Below are 24,739 nucleotides of genomic sequence, written 5' to 3'. Positions count from 1 at the left end.
AGTTCGCACGAATTTGAATCGAAATCGTGTAAATCGCATGATATTGACGCTAAATCGTTTGTCTCGCGAGGATTTGAGGCTAATCCGCGTGTATTTCGCATGAATCTGAAGCTAAATTGTACATTTCGCATGAATATGAAGCTATATCGTTTGTTTAAAATCGCTATTTTGCACGAATTTGAATCGAAATCGTGTTTTTCGCATGATATTGAAGTTAAATCGTTTGTCTCGCGTGGATTTAAAACTAATTCGTGTATTTCGCATGTATTTGAAGCTAAATCGTTTGTTTAAAATCGCTATTTTGCACGAATTTGAATCGACATCGTGTGTTTCGCATGATAGTGAAGTTAAATCGTTTGTTTCGCTTGGATTTAAAGCTAAATCGTGCATCTCGCATGAATCTGAAGCTAAATTGTTCAGTTCGCATGAATTTGAAGCTAAATCGTTCGTTTAAAATCGCTAGTTCGCACGAATTTGAATCGAAATCGTGTATATCGCATGATATTGAAGTTAAATCGTTTGTTTCGCGTGAATTTAAAGCTATATCGTGTATTTCGCATGAATCTGTAGCTAAATTATTAATTTCGCATGAATTTGAAGCTAAATCGTTTGTTTAAAATCGCTACTTCGCACGAATTTGAATCGAAATCGTGTATATCGCATGATATTGAAGTTAAATCGTTTGTTTCGCGGGAATTTAAAGCTAATTCGTGTATTTCGCATGAATCTGAAGCTAAATTGTTCATTTCGCACGAATTTGAAGCTAAATCGTGTATTTCGCATAAATTTGAAGCAAAATTTTTCATTTCCCATGAATTTGAAGAAAAATCGTTCGTTTAAAATCGCTATTTCGCACGAATTTGAAGCGAAATCGTGTATATCGCATGATATTGAAGTTAAATCGTTTGTTTGGCGTGAATTTAAAGCTTATTCGTGTATTTCGCATGAATCTGACGCTAAATTGTTCATTTCGCACGAATTTTAAGCTAAATCGTGTATTTCGCATGAATCTGAAGCTAAATTGTACATTTCGCATGAATTAGAAGGTAAATCGTTTGTTTAAAATCGCTATTTTGCACGAATTTGAATTGAAATCGTGTTTTTCGCATGATATTCAAGTTAAATCGTTTGTTTCGCGAGGATTTGAAGCTAATTTCTGTATTTCGCATGAATCTGAAGCTAAGTTGTTCATATCGCATGAATATGAAGCTATATCGTTTGTTTAATATCGCGTATTTCGCACGAATTTGAATCGAAATCGTGTATTTCGCATGATATTGACGCTAAGTCGTTTTTCTCGCGTGGATTTGGAGCTAATTCGTGTATTTCGCATGAGTCTGGAGCTAAATTGTTCATTCCTCATGAATTTGAAGCTAAATCGTTTGTTTCGCGTGCATTTAAAGCTAATTCGTGTATTTTACATGAATCTGAAGCTAAATTGTTCATTTCGCATGAATTTGAAGCGAAATCGTTTGTTTAAAATCGCTATTTTGCACGAATTTGAATCGACATCGTGTGTTTCGCATGATAGTGAAGTTAAATCGTTTGTTTCGCTTGGATTTAAAGCTAAATCGTGCAACTCGCATGAATCTGAAGCTAAATTGTTCATTTCGCATGAATATGAAGCTATATCGTTTGTTTAAAATCGCGTATTTCGCACGAATTTGAATCGAGATCGTGTATTTCGCATGATATTGACGCTAAGTCGTTTGTCTCGCGAGGATTTAAAACTAAATCGTGTATTTCGCATAAATTTGAAGCAGAATTGTTCATTTGCCATGAATTTGCAGCTAAATCGTTAATCTAAAATTCGCTATTTCGCACGATTTTGAAGCAAAATCGTGTAAATCGCATGATATTGAAGTTAAATCGTTTGTTACGCATGGATTTACAGCTAAATCGTGCAATTCGCATGAATCTGACGCTAAATTGTTCATTTCGCACGAATTTGAATCTAAATCGTGTATTTCGCATAAATTTGAAGCTAAATTGTTCATTTCCCATGAATTTGAAGCTAAATCGTTGGTTCAAATTCGCTATTTCGCAAGAATTTGAATCCAAATCGTGTATATCGCATGATATTGAAGTTAAATCGTTTGTTCGGCGTGAATTTGAAGCTAATTCGTGTATTTCGCATGAATCTGGAGCGAAATCTTTCATTCCGCATGAATTTCAAGCTAAATCGTTTGTTTCGCGTGGATTTAAAGCTAAATCGTGCAACTCGCATGTATTTGAAGCAAAATTGTTTATTACGCATGAATTAGAAGCTAAATCGTTCGTTTAAAACCGCTACTTCGCACGAATTTGAATCGAAATCGTGTATATCGCATGATATTGAAGTTAAATCGTTTGTTTCGCGTGAATTTAAAGCTATATCGTGTATTTCGTATGAATCTGTAGCTAAATTGACCATTTCGCATGTATTCGAAGCTAAATCGTTTGTTTAATACCGCTATTTTGCACGAATTTGAATCGAAATCGTGTTTTTCGCATGATATTCAACTTAAATCGTTTGTTTCGGTTGGATTTAACGCTAAATCGTGCAATTCTCATGAATTTGAAACTAAATTGTTCATTTCGCATGAATATGAAGCTATATCCTTTGTTTAAAATGGTTATTTTGCTCGAATTTGAATCGAAATCGTGTTTTTCGCATGATATTGAAGTTAAATCGTTTGTTTCGCTGGAATTTGAAGCTAATCCGTGTATTTCGCATGAATCTGACGCTAAATTGTTCATTTCGCACGAATTTGAAGCTAAATCGTGTATTTCGCATAAATTTGAAGCAAAATTTTTCATTTCCCATGAATTTGAAGCTAAATCGTTCGTTTAAAATCGCTATTTCGCACGAATTTGAAGCGAAATCGTGTATATCGCATGATATTGAAGTTAAATCGTTTGTTTCGCGGGAATTTAAAGCTAATTCGTGTATTTCGCATGAATCTGACGCTAAATTGTTCATTTCGCACGAATTTGAAGCTAAATCGTGTATTTCGCATAAATTTGAAGCAAAATTTTTCATTTCCCATGAATTTGAAGCAAAATCGTTCGTTTAAAATCGCTATTTCGCACGAATTTGAAGCGAAATCGTGTATATCGCATGATATTGAAGTTAAATCGTTTGTTTGGCGTGAATTTAAAGCTTATTCGTGTATTTCGCATGAATCTGACGCTAAATTGTTCATTTCGCACGAATTTGAAGCTAAATCGTGTATTTCGCATGAATCTGAAGCTAAATTGTACATTTCGCATGAATTAGAAGGTAAATCGTTTGTTTAAAATCGCTATTTTGCACGAATTTGAATTGAAATCGTGTTTTTCGCATGATATTCAAGTTAAATCGTTTGTTTCGCGAGGATTTGAAGCTAAGTTGTTCATATCGCATGAATATGAAGCTATATCGTTTGTTTAATATCGCGTATTTCGCACGAATTTGAATCGAAATCGTGTGTTTCGCACGAATTTGAATCGAAATCGTGTATTTCGCATGATATTGACGCTAAATCGTTTGACTCGCGAGGATTTGAGGCTAATCCGCGTGTATTTCGCATGAATCTGAAGCTAAATTGTACATTTCGCATGAATTAGAAGGTAAATCGTTTGTTTAAAATCGCTATTTTGCACGAATTTGAATTGAAATCGTGTTTTTCGCATGATATTCAAGTTAAATCTTTTGTTTCGCGAGGATTTGAAGCTAATTTGTGTATTTCGCATGAATCTGAAGCTAAATTGTTCATATCGCATGAATATGAAGTTATATCGTTTGTTTAATATCGCGTATTTCGCACGAATTTGAATCGAAATCATGTATTTCGCATGATATTGACGCTAAGTCGTTTTTCTCGCGTGGATTTGGAGCTAATTCGTGTATTTCGCATGAGTCTGGAGCTAAATTGTTCATTCCTCATGAATTTGAAGCTAAATCGTTTGTTTCGCGTGCATTTAAAGCTAATTCGTGTATTTTACATGAATCTGAAGCTAAATTGTTCATTTCGCATGAATTTGATGCGAAATCGTTTGTTTAAAATAGCTATTTTGCACGAATTTGAATCGAAATCGTGTTTTTCGCATGATATTGAAGTTAAATCGTTTGTCTCGCGTGGATTTAAAACTAATTCGTGTATTTCGCATGTATTTGAAGCTAAATCGTTTGTTTAAAATCGCTATTTTGCACGAATTTGAATCGACATGGTGTGTTTCGCATGATAGTGAAGTTAAATCGTTTGTTTCGCTTGGATTTAAAGCTAAATCGTGCAACTTGCATGAATCTGAAGCTAAATTGTTCATTTCGCATCAATATGAAGCTATATCGTTTGTTTAAAATCGCGTTTTTCGCACGAATTTGAATCGAAATCATGTATTTCGCATGATATTGACGCTAAGTCGTTTGTCTCGCGAGGATTTAAAACTAAATCGTGTATTCCGCATAAATTTGAAGCAAAATTGTTCATTTCCTATGAATTTGAAGCTAAATCGTTCGTCTAAAATCGCTATTTTGCACGAATTTGAATCGTAATAGTGTTTTTCGCATGATATTGAAGTTAAATCGTTTGTTTCGCGGGAATTTGAAGCTAATCCGTGTATTTCGCATGAATCTGACGCTAAATTGTTCATTTCGCACGAATTTGAAGCTAAATCGTGTATTTCGCATAAATTTGAAGCAAAATTTTTCATTTCCCATGAATTTGAAGCTAAATCGTTCGTTTAAAATCGCTATTTCGCACGAATTTGAAGCGAAATCGTGTATATCGCATGATATTGAAGTTAAATCGTTTGTTTGGCGTGAATTTAAAGCTAATTCGTGTATTTCGCATGAATCTGACGCTAAATTGTTCATCTCGCACGAATTTGAAGCTAAATCGTGTATTTCGCATAAATTTGAAGCAAAATTTTTCATTTCCCATGAATTTGAAGCTAAATCGTTCGTTTAAAATCGCTATTTCGCACCAATTTGAAGCGAAATCGTGTATATCGCATGATATTGAAGTTAAATCGTTTGTTTCGCGTGAATTTAAATCTATATCGTGTATATCGTATGAATCTGTAGCTAAATTGTTCATTTCGCATGAATTTGAAGCTAAATCGTTTGTTTAAAATCGCTATTTTGCACGAATTTGAATCGACATCGTGTGTTTCGCACGAATTTGAATCGAAATCGTGTATTTCGCATGATATTGACGCTAAATCGTTTGTCTCGCGAGGATTTGAGGCTAATCCGCGTGTATTTCGCATGAATCTGAAGCTAAATTGTACATTTCGCATGAATTAGAAGGTAAATCGTTTGTTTAAAATCGCTATTTTGCACGAATTTGAATTGAAATCGTGTTTTTCGCATGATATTCAAGTTAAATCGTTTGTCTCGCGTGGATTTAAAACTAATTCGTGTATTTCGCATGTATTTGAAGCTAAATCGTTTGTTTAAAATCGCTATTTTGCACGAATTTGAATCGACATCGTGTGTTTCGCATGATAGTGAAGTTAAATCGTTTGTTTCGCTTGGATTTAAAGCTAAATCGTGCAACTCGCATGAATCTGAAGCTAAATTGTTCATTTCGCATGAATATGAAGCTATATCGTCTGTTTAAAATCGCGTATTTCGCACGAATTTGAATCGAGATCGTGTATTTCGCATAATATTGACGCTAAGTCGTTTGTCTCGCGAGGATTTAAAACTAAATCGTGTATTTCGCATAAATTTGAAGCAGAATTGTTCATTTCCCATGAATTTGAAGCTAAATCGTTCATCTAAAATCGCAATTTCGCACGAATTTGAAGCAAAATCGTGTATATCGCATGATATTGAAGTTAAATCGTTTGTGTCGTGTGAATTTAAAGCTAATTCGTGTATTTCGAATGAATCTGGAGCTAAATTGTTCATTCCGCATGAATTTGAAGCTAAATCGTTTGTTTCGCCTGGATTTAAAGCTAAATCGTGCAATTCACATGTATTTGAAGCTAAATTGTTCATTTCGCATGAATATGAAGCTAAATCGTTTGTTTCGCGTGAATTTAAAGCTAATTTGTGCATTTCGCACGAATTTGAAGCGAAATCGTGTATATCGCATTATATTGAAGTTAAATCGTTTGTTTCGCGTGAAATTAAAGCTATTTCGCGTATTTCGCATGAATCTGAAGCTAAATTGTTCATTTCGCATGAATATGAATCTATATCGTCTGTTTAAAATAGCGTATTTCGCACGAATTTGAATCTAAATCGTGTTTTTCGCATGATATTGACGCTAAGTCGATTGTCTCGCGAGGATTTAAAATTAAATCGTGTATTTCGCATAAATTTGAAGCAGAATTGTTCATTTCCCATGAATTTGAAGCTAAATCGTTAATCTAAAATCGCTATTTCGCACGAATTTGAAGCGAAATCGTGTATATCGCATGATATTGAAGTTAAATCGTTTGTTTGGCGTGAATTTAAAGCTAATTCGTGTATTTCGCATGAATCTGGAGCGACATTTTTCATTCCGCAAGAATTTGAAGCTAAATCGTTTGTTTCGCGTGGATTTAAAGCTAAACCGTGCAATTCGCATGAATCTGAAGCTAAATTGTTCATTTCCCATGAATTTGAAGCTAAATCGTTTGTCTCACGAGGATTTAAAGCTAAATCGTGTATTTCGCATAAATTTGAAGCAAAATTGTTAATTTCCCATGAATTTGAAACTAAATCGTTCGTTTAAAATCGCTATTTCGCACGAATTTGAAGCGAAATTGTGTATATCGCATGATATTGGAGTTAAATAGTTTGTTTCGCGTGAATTTAAAGCTAATTCGTGTATTTCGAATGAATCTGGAGCTAAATTGTACATTCCGCATGAATTTGACGCTAAATCGTTTGTTTCGTCTGGATTTAAAGCTAAATCGTGCAATTCACATGTATTTGAATCTAAATTATTCATTCCGCATGAATTTGAAGCTAAATCGTTTGTTTCGCCTGGATTTAAAGCTAAATCGTGCAATTCAAATGTATTTGAAGCTAAATTGTTCATTTCGCATGAATTTGAAGCTAAATCGTTTGTTTAAAATCGCTACTTCGCACGAATTTGAATCGAAATCGTGTTTTTCGCACGATATTGAAGTTAAATCGTTTGTTTCGCGAGGATTTGAAGCTAATCCGTGTATTTCGCATGAATCTGACGCTAAATTCTTCATTTCGCATGAATTTGAAGCTAAATCGTTTGTTTAATACCGCTATTTGCACGAATTTGAATCGAAATCGTGTTTTTCGCATGATATTGAAGTTAAATCGTTTGTTTCGATTGGATTTAAAGCTAAATCGTGCAATTCAAATAAATTTGAAGCTAAATTGTTCATTTCGCAAGAATATGAAGCTAAATCGTGTATTTCGCATGATATTGACGCTAAGTCGTTTTTCTCGCGTGGATTTGGAGCTAATTCGTGTATTTCGCATGACTCTGGAGATAAATTGTTCATTCCGCATGAATTTCAAGCTAAATCGTTAGTTTCTCGTGAATTTAAAGCTAATTCGTGAATTTCACATGAATCTGAAGCTAAATTGTTCATTTCGCATGAATTTGAAGCTAAATCGTTTGTTTAAAATCGCTATTTTGCTCGAATTTGGATCGTGATCGTGTTTCTCGCATGATATTGAAGTTAAATCGGTGGTTCGCTTGGATTTAAAGCTAATTCGTATATTTCGCATGAATCTGAAGCTAAATTGTTCATTTCGCTTGAATATGAATCTATATCGTCTGTTTAAAATAGCGTATTTCGCACGAATTTGAATCGAAATCTTGTATTTCGCATGATATTGACGCTAAGTCGTTTTTCTCGCGTGGATTTGGAGCTAATTCGTGTATTTCGAATGAATCTGGAGCTAAATTGTTCATTCCGCATGAATTTCAAGCTAAATCGTTAGTTTCTCGTGAATTTAAAGCTAATTCGTGAATTTCACATGAATCTGAAGCTAAATTGTTCATTTCGCATGAATTTGAAGCTAAATCGTTTGTTTAAAATCGCTATTTTGCACGAATTTGAATCGTGATCGTGTTTCTCGCATGATATTGAAGTTAAATCGGTGGTTCGCTTGGATTTCAAGCTAATTCGTATATTTCGCATGAATCTGAAGCTAAATTGTTCATTTCGCATGAATATGAATCTATATCGTCTGTTTAAAATAGCGTATTTCGCACGAATTTGAATCTAAATCGTGTTTTTCGCATGATATTGACGCTAAGTCGTTTTTCTCGCGTGGATTAGGAGCTAATTCGTGTATTTCGCATGAATCTGGAGCTAATTTGTTCATTCCGCATGAATTTCAACCTAAATCGTTAGTTTCTCGTGAATTTAAAGCTAATTCGTGAATTTCACATGAATCTGAAGCTAAATTGTTCATTTCGCATGAATTTGAAGCTAAATCGTTTGTTCAAATCGCTATTTTGCACGAATTTGAATCGTAATCGTGTTTCTCGCATGATATTGAAGTTAAATCGTTTGTTTCGCTTGGATTTAAAGCTAATTCGTATATTTCGCATGAATCTGAAGCTAAATTGTTCATTTCGCATGAATATGAAGCTATATCGTCTGTTTAAAATCGCGTATTTCGCACGAATTTGAATCGAAATCGAGTATTTCGGATGATATTGACGCTAAGTCGTTTGTCTCGCGAGGATTTAAAACTAAATCGTGTATTTCGCATAAATTTGAAGCAGAATTGTTCATTACCCATGAATATGAAGCTAAATCGTTAATCTAAAATCGCTATTTCGCACGAATTTGATGCGAAATCGTGTATATCGCATGATATTGAAGTTAAATCGTTTGTTTGGCGTGAATTTAAAGCTAATTTGTGTATTTCGCATGAATCTGGAGCTTAATTGTTCATTCCGCATGAATTTGAAGCTAAATCGTTTGTTTCGCCTGGATTTAAAGCTAAATCGTGCAATTCACATGTATTTGAAGCTAAATTGTTCATTTCGCATGAATTTGAAGCTAAATCGTTCGTTTAAAATCGCTACTTCGCACGAATTTGAATCGAAATCGTTTTTTTGGCATGATATTGAAGTGAAATCGTTTGTTTCGCGAGGATTTGAAGCTAATCCGTGTATTTCGCATGAATCTGACGCTAAATTGTTCATATCGCATGAATTTGAAGCGAAATCGTTTGTTGAAAATCGCGTATTTCGCACGAATTTGAATCGAAATCGTGTATTTCGCATGATATTGACGCTAAATCGTTTGTCTCGCGGGGATTTGAGGCTAATCCGTGTATTTCGCATGAATCTGAAGCTAAATTGTTCATTTCGCATGAATATGAAGCTATATCGTTTGTTTAATATCGCGTATTTCGCACGAATTTGAATCGAAATCGTGTATTTCGCATGATAATGACGCTAACTCGTTTGTCTCGCGTGGATTTGAAGCTAATTCGTGTATTTCGCATGAATCTGAAGCTAAATTGTTCATATCGCATGAATTTGAAGCGAAATCGTTTGTTGAAAATCGCGTATTTCGCACGAATTTGAATCGAAATCGTGTATTCCGCATGATATTGACGCTAAATCGTTTGTCTCGCGAGGATTTGAGGCTAATCCGTGTATTTCGCATGAATCTGAAGCTAAATTGTTCATTTCGCATGAATATGAAGCTATATCGTTTGTTTAATATCGCGTATTTCGTACGAATTTGAATCGAAATCGTGTATTTCGCATGATATTGACGCTAAATCGGTTGTCTCGCGAGGATTTAAAGCTAAATCGTGTATTCCGCATGAATTTGAAACTAAATAGTTCATTTCCCATGAATTTGAAGCTAACTCGTTTGTATCGCATGCAGTTGAAGGAAAATCATGTACATCACAAGCATTTGATCCTAAACTGTTTGTTTCTCATGTATTTGTAGCTAAGCCTACTACTTCGCATTGATTTGAAGCTAACTTATGTGTTTCGCATGGATTTGAAGCTAACTCGTTTGATTCGCATACACTTGAAGCTAAATCATGTGTAACACAAGTATCTGAATCCAAACCATTTGTTTCGCATTGATTTGATGCTACGCCTACTAGTTCGCATTGATTTGAAGTTAAATCATGTGATTCCATTGGATTTGAAGCTAACTCGTTTGATTCGCATGCAGTTGACTCTAAATCGTGTTTATTACAACTATTTGAAGCTAAACCGTTTGTTTCGCATGGATTTGAAACTAAGCCTTCTACTTCGCATTTATTTGAAACTAAATCATTCGTTTCGCATGGATTTGATGCTAAGCCGTCTACTTCGCATTGATTTGAAGCTAAATCATGTGTTCCGCATGGATTAGAAGCTAACTCGTTTGTTTCGCCTGAATTTGAAGCTATAGCAGTTAAACCGCAAGTATTTGAAGGTAACTCATTTGTTTCGCATGAATTTGAAGCTATGACGTCTACTTCGCATTGATTTGATGCTAAATCATGTGTTTCCTTGGGATTTGAAACTAACTCGTTTGTTTCGCATGCAGTTGACTCTAAATCGTGTTTATTACAACTATTTGAAGCTAAACCGTTTGTTTCGCATGGATTTGAAGTTAAGCCTTCTACTTGGCATTGATTTGACGTTAAATCATGTGTTTCCCTTGGATTTGAAGCTAACTCGTTTGATTCGCGAGCAGTTGAAGCTAAATCATGTTTAACACAAGTATTTGAAGGTAAATCATTTGTTTCGCATGGATTTGAAGCTAAGTCTTCTACTTCGCATTGATTTGAAGCTAAATCATGTGTTTCGCGTGGATTTGAAGCTATCTCTCTTCTTTCGCTTCCAGATGAAGCTAAATCATTTATATCGTAAGTATTTGTAACTAAATCAGTTGTTTAGCATGGATTTGAATCTAACTCGTGTGCTGAGCATCCAGTTGAAGCTAAATCATTTATGTCGCAAGTATTTGATGTTATATAATTAGTTTCTTATGGATTTGAAGCTAAACCTACTACATCTCATTGATTGGAAGCTAAATCACTTGTTTCGGATGGATTTGAAGCTAAACCTTCTACCTCGCATTCATTTGAGGCTAATTCATGTGTTTCGCATAGATTTGAAGGTAACTCTTTTGTTCAGCCTGCAGTTGAAGCTACATCATGTATATCACAAGTATTTGAAGCTGACCCATTTGTTACGCATGGATTTGAAACTAAGCATTCTACTTCGCATTTATTTGAAACTAAATCATTCGTTTCGCATGGATTTGATGCTAAGCCGTCTACTTCGCATTGATTTGAAGCTAAATCATGTGTATCGCTTGGATTTGCAGCTAATTGGTTTGTTTCGGCTGCAGTTGAAGCTATATCACTTATATCGCAAGTATCTGAAGCTAAATCATTTGTTTCTCATGGTTTTGAAGCTAAACCATCTACATCGCATTGATTTGTACCTAAATCAAGTGTTTCGCATGGATTTGAAGCTAACTCGTTTGTTTCGCATGGAGTTGAAGCTATATCACTTATATCGCAAGTATCTGAAGCTAAATCATTTGTTTCTCATGGATTTGAAGCTAAATCATTTGTTTCGCATGGATTTGAAGATCAACCTTCTACATCGCATGGATTTGAAGCCAAATCATGTGATTCGCATGGATTTCAAGCAAACTCGTTTGTTTCGCATGCACTTGAAGCTAAATCATCTTTATCACAAGTATTTGAAACTGAACCATATGTTTCGCATTGATTTGAAGCTAAGCCTTCTTCTTCGCATTGATTTGAAGTTAAATCATGTGTTTCGCATGTATTTGATGTTAACTCGTTTGTTTGGCATGCAGTTGAAGCTGTATCACTTATATCGCAAGTATTTGAAGCTAAATCATTTGTGTCGCATGGATTTGAAGCTAAACCCTCTACTTCGCATTGATTTGAAGCTAAATCATGTGTTTCGCATGGATTGGAAGCTGAGACATCAACTTCGCATTGATTTGAACCTAAATCATGTGTTTCGAATGGATTAGAATCGAAGTTGCTTGTTTCGCTTCAAGTTGAAACTAAATCATTTGTTTCGCATGGATTTGCAGCTAGATTGTTTGTTTCGCGTGGTTTTGATGCTAGATCGTGTATTTCGCATGAATTTGAACCTAAATTGTTCATTTCGCATGAAATTGAAGCTAAATCGTTTGTTTCGCATGATATTGAATATAAATTGTTCATTTCGCATGAATTTGATGCTAAATCGTGTATTTCGCACGAATTTGAAGCGAAATCGTGTATTTCGCATGGAATCGAAGCTGTATCGTGCATTTCGAATGAATTTGAAAATCGTTTGTTTCGCACGAATTTAAAGCTTAATCGCGTGTTTCGCATGGAATCGAAGCTAAATCGTGCATTTCGCATGAATTTGAAGCTAAATTGTTCATTTCGCACGAATTTGAAGCGAAATCGTGTATTTCGCATGAAATCGAAGCTAAATTGTGCATTTCGAATGAATTTGAAAATCGTGTGATTCGCACGAATATGAAGCGAATTCGTGTGTTTCGCGTGATTTTGGAGCTAAATTGTTTGTCTTGCTTGGTTTTATTGCTAAATCGTTTATTTCGTATGAATTTGAAGCTAAATTGTTCATTTCGCACGAATTTGAAGGTTAATCGTGCATTTCGAATGAATTTGAAAATCGTATGTTTCTAACGAATTTGAAGCGAAATCGTGTGTTTTGCATGATTTTGAAGCTAAATTGTTTGTTTCGCGTGGGTTTGATGCTAAATCGTGTATTTCGTATGAATTTGAAGCTAAATTGTTCATTTCGCATGAAAATGAAGCTAAATCGTTCGTTTCGTATGGAATCGAAGCTGAATCGCGCATTTCGAATGAATTTGAATATCGTGTGTTTCGCACGACTTTGAATCGAAATCGTTTGTTTCGCCTGCAGTTGATGCTAAATCATGTAAAAAACAAGTATTTGAAGCTAAACCATTTGTTTCGTATGGATTTGAAGAGAAGCCTTCTACTTCGCATTGATTTGAAGCCAAATCATATGTTTCGCTTGGGTTTGAAGCTAAGCCTTCTACTTCGCATTGAATCGAAGACAAATCATTCGTTTCGCATGGATTTGAAGCTAAGCCTTCTACTTCGCATTGATTCGAAGATAAGTCATTCGTTTCGCATGGATTTGAAGCTAAGCCTACTGCTTCGCATTGATTTGAAGCTGAATCATGTGTTTCGCACTGATTTGAATCTAACTCGTTTGTTTCGCCTGCATTTGAAGCTGTATCACTTATATCGCATGTATCTGAAGCTAAATCATTCGTTTCTCATGGATTTGATGCTAAGCCGTCTACTTCGCATTGATTTGAAGCTAAATCATGTGTTCCGCATGGATTAGAAGCTAACTCGTTTGTTTCGCCTGAATTTGAAGCTATAGCAGTTAAACCGCAAGTATTTGAAGGTAACTCATTTGTTTCGCATGAATTTGAAGCTATGACGTCTACTTCGCATTGATTTGATGCTAAATCATGTGTTTCCTTGGGATTTGAAACTAACTCGTTTGTTTCGCATGCAGTTGACTCTAAATCGTGTTTATTACAACTATTTGAAGCTAAACCGTTTGTTTCGCATGGATTTGAAGTTAAGCCTTCTACTTGGCATTGATTTGACGTTAAATCATGTGTTTCCCTTGGATTTGAAGCTAACTCGTTTGATTCGCGAGCAGTTGAAGCTAAATCATGTTTAACACAAGTATTTGAAGGTAAATCATTTGTTTCGCATGGATTTGAAGCTAAGTCTTCTACTTCGCATTGATTTGAAGCTAAATCATGTGTTTCGCGTGGATTTGAAGCTATCTCTCTTCTTTCGCTTCCAGATGAAGCTAAATCATTTATATCGTAAGTATTTGTAACTAAATCAGTTGTTTAGCATGGATTTGAATCTAACTCGTGTGCTGAGCATCCAGTTGAAGCTAAATCATTTATGTCGCAAGTATTTGATGTTATATAATTAGTTTCTTATGGATTTGAAGCTAAACCTACTACATCTCATTGATTGGAAGCTAAATCACTTGTTTCGGATGGATTTGAAGCTAAACCTTCTACCTCGCATTCATTTGAGGCTAATTCATGTGTTTCGCATAGATTTGAAGGTAACTCTTTTGTTCAGCCTGCAGTTGAAGCTACATCATGTATATCACAAGTATTTGAAGCTGACCCATTTGTTACGCATGGATTTGAAACTAAGCATTCTACTTCGCATTTATTTGAAACTAAATCATTCGTTTCGCATGGATTTGATGCTAAGCCGTCTACTTCGCATTGATTTGAAGCTAAATCATGTGTATCGCTTGGATTTGCAGCTAATTGGTTTGTTTCGGCTGCAGTTGAAGCTATATCACTTATATCGCAAGTATCTGAAGCTAAATCATTTGTTTCTCATGGTTTTGAAGCTAAACCATCTACATCGCATTGATTTGTACCTAAATCAAGTGTTTCGCATGGATTTGAAGCTAACTCGTTTGTTTCGCATGGAGTTGAAGCTATATCACTTATATCGCAAGTATCTGAAGCTAAATCATTTGTTTCTCATGGATTTGAAGCTAAATCATTTGTTTCGCATGGATTTGAAGATCAACCTTCTACATCGCATGGATTTGAAGCCAAATCATGTGATTCGCATGGATTTCAAGCAAACTCGTTTGTTTCGCATGCACTTGAAGCTAAATCATCTTTATCACAAGTATTTGAAACTGAACCATATGTTTCGCATTGATTTGAAGCTAAGCCTTCTTCTTCGCATTGATTTGAAGTTAAATCATGTGTTTCGCATGTATTTGATGTTAACTCGTTTGTTTGGCATGCAGTTGAAGCTGTATCACTTATATCGCAAGTATTTGAAGCTAAATCATTTGTGTCGCATGGATTTGAAGCTAAACCCTCTACTTCGCATTGATTTGAAGCTAAATCATGTGTTTCGCATGGATTGGAAGCTGAGACATCAACTTCGCATTGATTTGAACCTAAATCATGTGTTTCGAATGGATTAGAATCGAAGTTGCTTGTTTCGCTTCAAGTTGAAACTAAATCATTTGTTTCGCATGGATTTGCAGCTAGATTGTTTGTTTCGCGTGGTTTTGATGCTAGATCGTGTATTTCGCATGAATCTGAAGCTAAATTGTTCATTTCGCATGAATATGAAGCTATATCGTCTGTTTAAAATCGCGTATTTCGCACGAATTTGAATCGAAATCGAGTATTTCGGATGATATTGACGCTAAGTCGTTTGTCTCGCGAGGATTTAAAACTAAATCGTGTATTTCGCATAAATTTGAAGCAGAATTGTTCATTACCCATGAATATGAAGCTAAATCGTTAATCTAAAATCGCTATTTCGCACGAATTTGATGCGAAATCGTGTATATCGCATGATATTGAAGTTAAATCGTTTGTTTGGCGTGAATTTAAAGCTAATTTGTGTATTTCGCATGAATCTGGAGCTTAATTGTTCATTCCGCATGAATTTGAAGCTAAATCGTTTGTTTCGCCTGGATTTAAAGCTAAATCGTGCAATTCACATGTATTTGAAGCTAAATTGTTCATTTCGCATGAATTTGAAGCTAAATCGTTCGTTTAAAATCGCTACTTCGCACGAATTTGAATCGAAATCGTTTTTTTGGCATGATATTGAAGTGAAATCGTTTGTTTCGCGAGGATTTGAAGCTAATCCGTGTATTTCGCATGAATCTGACGCTAAATTGTTCATATCGCATGAATTTGAAGCGAAATCGTTTGTTGAAAATCGCGTATTTCGCACGAATTTGAATCGAAATCGTGTATTTCGCATGATATTGACGCTAAATCGTTTGTCTCGCGGGGATTTGAGGCTAATCCGTGTATTTCGCATGAATCTGAAGCTAAATTGTTCATTTCGCATGAATATGAAGCTATATCGTTTGTTTAATATCGCGTATTTCGCACGAATTTGAATCGAAATCGTGTATTTCGCATGATAATGACGCTAACTCGTTTGTCTCGCGTGGATTTGAAGCTAATTCGTGTATTTCGCATGAATCTGAAGCTAAATTGTTCATATCGCATGAATTTGAAGCGAAATCGTTTGTTGAAAATCGCGTATTTCGCACGAATTTGAATCGAAATCGTGTATTCCGCATGATATTGACGCTAAATCGTTTGTCTCGCGAGGATTTGAGGCTAATCCGTGTATTTCGCATGAATCTGAAGCTAAATTGTTCATTTCGCATGAATATGAAGCTATATCGTTTGTTTAATATCGCGTATTTCGTACGAATTTGAATCGAAATCGTGTATTTCGCATGATATTGACGCTAAATCGGTTGTCTCGCGAGGATTTAAAGCTAAATCGTGTATTCCGCATGAATTTGAAACTAAATAGTTCATTTCCCATGAATTTGAAGCTAACTCGTTTGTATCGCATGCAGTTGAAGGAAAATCATGTACATCACAAGCATTTGATCCTAAACTGTTTGTTTCTCATGTATTTGTAGCTAAGCCTACTACTTCGCATTGATTTGAAGCTAACTTATGTGTTTCGCATGGATTTGAAGCTAACTCGTTTGATTCGCATACACTTGAAGCTAAATCATGTGTAACACAAGTATCTGAATCCAAACCATTTGTTTCGCATTGATTTGATGCTACGCCTACTAGTTCGCATTGATTTGAAGTTAAATCATGTGATTCCATTGGATTTGAAGCTAACTCGTTTGATTCGCATGCAGTTGACTCTAAATCGTGTTTATTACAACTATTTGAAGCTAAACCGTTTGTTTCGCATGGATTTGAAACTAAGCCTTCTACTTCGCATTTATTTGAAACTAAATCATTCGTTTCGCATGGATTTGATGCTAAGCCGTCTACTTCGCATTGATTTGAAGCTAAATCATGTGTTCCGCATGGATTAGAAGCTAACTCGTTTGTTTCGCCTGAATTTGAAGCTATAGCAGTTAAACCGCAAGTATTTGAAGGTAACTCATTTGTTTCGCATGAATTTGAAGCTATGACGTCTACTTCGCATTGATTTGATGCTAAATCATGTGTTTCCTTGGGATTTGAAACTAACTCGTTTGTTTCGCATGCAGTTGACTCTAAATCGTGTTTATTACAACTATTTGAAGCTAAACCGTTTGTTTCGCATGGATTTGAAGTTAAGCCTTCTACTTGGCATTGATTTGACGTTAAATCATGTGTTTCCCTTGGATTTGAAGCTAACTCGTTTGATTCGCGAGCAGTTGAAGCTAAATCATGTTTAACACAAGTATTTGAAGGTAAATCATTTGTTTCGCATGGATTTGAAGCTAAGTCTTCTACTTCGCATTGATTTGAAGCTAAATCATGTGTTTCGCGTGGATTTGAAGCTATCTCTCTTCTTTCGCTTCCAGATGAAGCTAAATCATTTATATCGTAAGTATTTGTAACTAAATCAGTTGTTTAGCATGGATTTGAATCTAACTCGTGTGCTGAGCATCCAGTTGAAGCTAAATCATTTATGTCGCAAGTATTTGATGTTATATAATTAGTTTCTTATGGATTTGAAGCTAAACCTACTACATCTCATTGATTGGAAGCTAAATCACTTGTTTCGGATGGATTTGAAGCTAAACCTTCTACCTCGCATTCATTTGAGGCTAATTCATGTGTTTCGCATAGATTTGAAGGTAACTCTTTTGTTCAGCCTGCAGTTGAAGCTACATCATGTATATCACAAGTATTTGAAGCTGACCCATTTGTTACGCATGGATTTGAAACTAAGCATTCTACTTCGCATTTATTTGAAACTAAATCATTCGTTTCGCATGGATTTGATGCTAAGCCGTCTACTTCGCATTGATTTGAAGCTAAATCATGTGTATCGCTTGGATTTGCAGCTAATTGGTTTGTTTCGGCTGCAGTTGAAGCTATATCACTTATATCGCAAGTATCTGAAGCTAAATCATTTGTTTCTCATGGTTTTGAAGCTAAACCATCTACATCGCATTGATTTGTACCTAAATCAAGTGTTTCGCATGGATTTGAAGCTAACTCGTTTGTTTCGCATGGAGTTGAAGCTATATCACTTATATCGCAAGTATCTGAAGCTAAATCATTTGTTTCTCATGGATTTGAAGCTAAATCATTTGTTTCGCATGGATTTGAAGATCAACCTTCTACATCGCATGGATTTGAAGCCAAATCATGTGATTCGCATGGATTTCAAGCAAACTCGTTTGTTTCGCATGCACTTGAAGCTAAATCATCTTTATCACAAGTATTTGAAACTGAACCATATGTTTCGCATTGATTTGAAGCTAAGCCTTCTTCTTCGCATTGATTTGAAGTTAAATCATGTGTTTCGCATGTATTTGATGTTAACTCGTTTGTTTGGCATGCAGTTGAAGCTGTATCACTTATATCGCAAGTATTTGAAGCTAAATCATTTGTGTCGCATGGATTTGAAGCTAAACCCTCTACTTCGCATTGATTTGAAGCTAAATCATGTGTTTCGCATGGATTGGAAGCTGAGACATCAACTTCGCATTGATTTGAACCTAAATCATGTGTTTCGAATGGATTAGAATCGAAGTTGCTTGTTTCGCTTCAAGTTGAAACTAAATCATTTGTTTCGCATGGATTTGCAGCTAGATTGTTTGTTTCGCGTGGTTTTGATGCTAGATCGTGTATTTCGCATGAATTTGAACCTAAATTGTTCATTTCGCATGAAATTGAAGCTAAATCGTTTGTTTCGCATGATATTGAATATAAATTGTTCATTTCGCATGAATTTGATGCTAAATCGTGTATTTCGCACGAATTTGAAGCGAAATCGTGTATTTCGCATGGAATCGAAGCTGTATCGTGCATTTCGAATGAATTTGAAAATCGTTTGTTTCGCACGAATTTAAAGCTTAATCGCGTGTTTCGCATGGAATCGAAGCTAAATCGTGCATTTCGCATGAATTTGAAGCTAAATTGTTCATTTCGCACGAATTTGAAGCGAAATCGTGTATTTCGCATGAAATCGAAGCTAAATTGTGCATTTCGAATGAATTTGAAAATCGTGTGATTCGCACGAATATGAAGCGAATTCGTGTGTTTCGCGTGATTTTGGAGCTAAATTGTTTGTCTTGCTTGGTTTTATTGCTAAATCGTTTATTTCGTATGAATTTGAAGCTAAATTGTTCATTTCGCACGAATTTGAAGGTTAATCGTGCATTTCGAATGAATTTGAAAATCGTATGTTTCTAACGAATTTGAAGCGAAATCGTGTGTTTTGCATGATTTTGAAGCTAAATTGTTTGTTTCGCGTGGGTTTGATGCTAAATCGTGTATTTCGTATGAATTTGAAGCTAAATTGTTCATTTCGCATGAAAATGAAGCTAAATCGTTCGTTTCGTATGGAATCGAAGCTGAATCGCGCATTTCGAATGAATTTGAATATCGTGTGTTTCGCACGACTTTGAATCGAAATCGTTTGTTTCGCCTGCAGTTGATGCTAAATCATGTAAAAAACAAGTATTTGAAGCTAAACCATTTGTTTCGTATGGATTTGAAGAGAAGCCTTCTACTTCGCATTGATTTGAAGCCAAATCATATGTTTCGCTTGGGTTTGAAGCTAAGCCTTCTACTTCGCATTGAATCGAAGACAAATCATTCGTTTCGCATGGATTTGAAGCTAAGCCTTCTACTTCGCATTGATTCGAAGATAAGTCATTCGTTTCGCATGGATTTGAAGCTAAGCCTACTGCTTCGCATTGATTTGAAGCTGAATCATGTGTTTCGCACTGATTTGAATCTAACTCGTTTGTTTCGCCTGCATTTGAAGCTGTATCACTTATATCGCATGTATCTGAAGCTAAATCATTCGTTTCTCATGGATTTGAAGCTAAACCTTCTACATCGCATTGATTTGAAGCTAAATCATGTGTTTCGCATGGATTTGAAGCTAAGCCTTCTACATAGCATTGATTTGAAGCTAGATCATGTGTTTCGCTTGGATTTGAAGCTAACTCGTTTGTTTCGCAACAATTTGAATCTATATCTCTTATATCGCAAGTATCTGAAGCTAAATCATTTGTTTCGCATGGATTTGAAGCTAAACCTTCTACATCGCATTGATTTGAAGCTAAATCATGTGTTTAGCTTGGATTTGAAGCTAACTCGTTTGTTACGCATGCAGTTGATGCTATATCATGTATATCACAAGTATTTGAAGCTAAATCATTTGTTTCGCATGAATTTGAAGCTAAATCATGTGTTTCGAATGGATTTAAAGCTAACTAACTTGTTTCGCCAGCATTTGAGGCTATATCACTTATATCGCAACTATTTGAAGCTAACTCGTTTGTTTCGCATGCAGTTGAAGCTAAATCATGTATATCACAAGTATTTGAAGCTAACTCGTTTGTTTCGCCGGCATTTGAAGCTATATCACGTATGTCGCAACTATTTGAAGCTAAATCATTTGTTTCCCATGGATTTGAAGCTAAACCATCTACATCGCATTGATTTGAAGCTAAATCATGTGTTTCGCTTGGATTTGATGCTAACTCGTCTGTTTCGCATGCAGTTGAAGCTAAACCATGCTTATCAAGAGTACTTGAAACTAAACCATTTGTTTCGCATGGATTTGAAGATAAGCCTTCTACTTCGCATTGATTTGAAGCTGAATCATGTGTTTCGCTTGGATTTGAAGCTAACACGTTTGATACGCATGCAGTTGATGCTATATCATGTATATCACAAGGATTTGAAGCTAAATCATTTGTTTCGCATGAATTTGAAGCTAAATCATGTGTTTCGAATGGATTTAAAGCTAACTAACTTGTTTCGCCTGCATTTGAGGCTATATCACTTATATCGCAACTATTTGAAGCTAACTCGTTTGTTTCGCATGCAGTTGAAGCTAAATCATGTATATCACAAGTATTTGAAGCTAACTCGTTTGTTTCGCCGGCATTTGAAGCTATATCACTTATGTCGCAACTATTTGAAGCTAAATCATTTGTTTCCCATGGATTTGAAGCTAAACCATCTACATCGCATTGATTTGAAGCTAAATCATGTGTTTCGCTTGGATTTGAAGCTAACTCGTTTGTTTCGCCGCGCATTTGAAGATAAATCATGTATATCACAAGTATTTGAAGCTAAACCATTTGTTTCGCATGAATTTGAAGCTAAATCGAGTGTTTCGAATGAATTTGAATATAAATCATGTGTTCCGCATGAATTAGAAGTAAAGTCATGTGTTTCGCATGAATTTGAATCTAAATCATGTGTTCCGTATGAATTAGAAGTAAAATCATGTGTTTCGCATGAATTTGCGGCTAAATCATATGTTTCGCAATGATTTAAATCTAAATCATGCGTTTCGCATGAGTTTGCAGCTAAATCATGTGTTTGGCATGAATTTGAAGCAAAATCATGTGTTTCGTATGAATTTGCAACTAAGTCACGTGTTTCGCAATGATCTAAATCTAAATCATGTGTTTTGCATGAATTTGAAGCTAAATCATGTGTTTCGAATGAATTTGAAGCTTAATCATGTGTTTTGCATGAAGTTGGAGCAAAATCATGTGTTTCGCATGAATTTGAATCTAAATCATGTGTTCCGAATGAATTAGAAGTAAAATCATGTGTTTCGCATGAATTTACAGCTAAATCATATGTTTCGGAATGATTTAAATCTAAAGCATGCGTTTCGCATGAATTTGAATCTAAATCATGTGTTCCGCATGAACTAGAAGTAAAATCATGTGTCTCGAATTGATTTGAAGATAAATCATGTGTTTCGCATGAAGTTGAGGCTAAATCATGTGTTTCGGATTGATTTGAAGATAAATCATGTGTTTCGCATGAATTTGGAGCTAAATCATGTGTTTCGAATGAATTTGAAGCTTAATCATGTGTTTCGCATGAAGTTGTGGCTAAATCATGTGTTTCGCATGAATGTGAAACTAAATCATGTGTTCCGCATGAATCAGAAGTTAAAGCTCGTGTTTCGAATGAATTTGAAGCTAAATTTTTGTTCGCATGAACTTGAAGTTAAATCATGTGTTTCGCATGAATTTGAAGCTAAATCATGTGTTTCGCATGAATTTGCAGCTAAATCATATGTTTCGCAATAATTTAAATCTAAATCGCGTGTTTCGCATGGATGTGAAGCTCAATCATGTGTTCCACATGAATCAGAAGTTAAATCATGTGTTTCGCATGGATTTGAAGCTAACTCGTTGTGATTTCTATTATCTAGTTAGTTATTTAGTTAGTTAGTTTGTTTGTTTGTTTGATTGGTATGTTTGTTTGTTAGTTTGGTTGTTTATTTGTTGTTTGTTCGTTTGGTTGGTTGTTTGTTTGTTTGGTTGGTTGCTTGTTCGTTTGTTACTTAGTTTGTTTGTTATATGTTTGTTTGCTTCTTTGTTTGGTTGGTTGGTTGTTTGATTGGTTGTTTGCTTCTTTGTTTGGTTGGTTGGTTGTTTGATTGGTTTGTTTGTTTTGTTGTTTGGTTGTTTGTTGGTTTGTTGGTTTGTTTCTTTTGTTGTTTGGTTGTTTGGTTGTTTGGTTGTTTGGTTGTTTGTTGGTTTGTTTGTTTGTTAGTTTGTTAGTTTGTTAGTTTGTTAGTTTGTTAGTTTGTTAGTTTGTTAGTTTGTTAGTTTGTTAGTTTGTTAGTTTGTTAGTTTGTTAGTTTGTTAGTTTGTTAGTTTGTTAGTTTGTTAGTTTGTTAGTTTGTTAGTTTGTTAGTTTGTTAGTTTGTTAGTTTGTTAGTTTGTTAGTTTGTTAGTTTGTTAGTTTGTTAGTTTGTTAGTTTGTTAGTTTGTTAGTTTGTTAGTTTGTTAGTTTGTTAGTTTGTTAGTTTGTTAGTTTGTTAGTTTGTTAGTTTGTTAGTTTGTTAGTTTGTTAGTTTGTTAGTTTGTTAGTTTGTTAGTTTGTTAGTTTGTTAGTTTGTTAGTTTGTTAGTTTGTTAGTTTGTTGGTTTGTTGGTTTGTTGGTTTGTTTTTTAGTTAGTTACTTAGTTTGGTTGTTTGCTTTTTTGTTTGTTTGTTAGTTTGTTTGTTTGTTAGTTAGTTTGTTTGTTTGTTTGTTTGTTTGCTTGTTTGTTTGTTTGTTAGTTTGTTTGTTAGTTTCTTTTCTTGTTTGTTTGCTTGGTTGGTTGATTGGTTGGTTGGTTGGTTGGTAAGTTGTTTGATTGGTTCGTTCGGTTCGTTCGTACCTTCGTTCGTTCATTCGTTCGTTCGTTCGTTTGTTTGTTTGTTTGTTTGTTTGTTTGTTTGTTTTCTTCGTTAGCCGTTAACATCATGCGTACTAATTCATTCGTGCTGGTTTCATGTCGTTTGTTTTGTTTTTGCATAGCGTATAACAGCGCTCGTACGCCTTAATCCGTGCTATTAGGATTTTCCATTTTTCGTATTGGGTTTGAATTTATTAACGAGTGCGTTGAGTTTTGTTCAGATGAGTCTTATCTTGAGAAGCTCGGTCTTCTTTCTATATATTTGCGAAACAAAGCCAGTATGTTACGTGTGATTCTCCGTAGTTGGTTGGTTGAATCTGCTGTTTTCCTGCTTTCTTTACTCCTTTGCTCGTTTGTGATAGTACTGTTGTCTTCTGGTATGGTACGTAACCCTGAGTATCTTTTCTTCGTAGGAAAAGCGTCGTCAGTTTCCCGAAGATCGATGAGCACGATCCTGGCAGGTTCGCCAAAATCTCACGTAAGATACGGACAGAAAATATTTAAAAAAAATAATGTTGAGCCGTAGCCCAACATCAATTTTTATTATTACACAAGTATTACAATTTACAAGTATATAAACTTTAATATGCGCACTCTAAACGGTTGGTTCGACCCTCAAAACTAATTCAAGACTAACTGCTATGAGGATTATTCGGCCATTTTATATTACTTTGATATCTTATCAATGTCCGGAGCATAAGTTATTTTGGGGATGCGATTCATACGGGAAAAGAGGCGGAATTTGGGTCGTTACACCAGCATGCCGGTGTACGTTACTATGAATACATTGTAATGCTAGAATAAAAACGATGACTTAACTTTATTATTTCTAATGTGTTGATGATATTTTTTTTAATATATTGTTCAGATTTTTCACGACATGCTTTAGACCATATACGTAGCAAGTAACTTAATTTATTTCATTATTCAACTTATTTTATTTTCATTATATTTATTTCATACTTAATAAGTGTACACTTAAATGCATTTACCATGTTTGCGTAATATACACGACTACCTCAATATTAATATTTATTACTGACTCCGCGTATTCATTTTTATTATTAAAAAAGTTTTAGTTGACAAACTAAATTGTTATGTTTCAATTCCTGTTAACATCACCTTCAATGAAATTCTTTGGGAAAAGATTGCCATCGAAGCGAGTGTATATCGGATACTACGAAGATGAAAAAAGGTATTGAAGTGAGTAATTTGTATGAATATACCATAAGTTGATCACCGCAAGATTTGTTCTTCTTTGACAGGTACAGAATCTTCAAATCTTATTCTCATTGGACTATGTTTTATCCTTAAGTGGAATTAAAACTAAAATTTGTTAACACGCAGTTTAGGAAAGAATAAAATTGTATGCTTTCTGTCACCACTCGAATCACTTCAAAGCTTATATTTATCACATTAGAGCAAGCTTATGATAATGATCAATAAACATTAAACAATATGAACATTACAGTCAATTAGGGATGCCTTACATTCCAAAAAAATTGAGTACAACACGTTATGTCTGAGAACTAGAAAACAGCTTCGTATCCCCATGTTTTAGTAACTTTTATTTTTATAGTAGAAACAAAAATT

Source organism: Megalopta genalis, chromosome 1 (genome assembly GCF_051020955.1).
Source record: "Megalopta genalis isolate 19385.01 chromosome 1, iyMegGena1_principal, whole genome shotgun sequence".
Classification (NCBI taxonomy): domain Eukaryota; kingdom Metazoa; phylum Arthropoda; class Insecta; order Hymenoptera; family Halictidae; genus Megalopta; species Megalopta genalis.
This window is presented reverse-complemented; position numbering follows the sequence as displayed.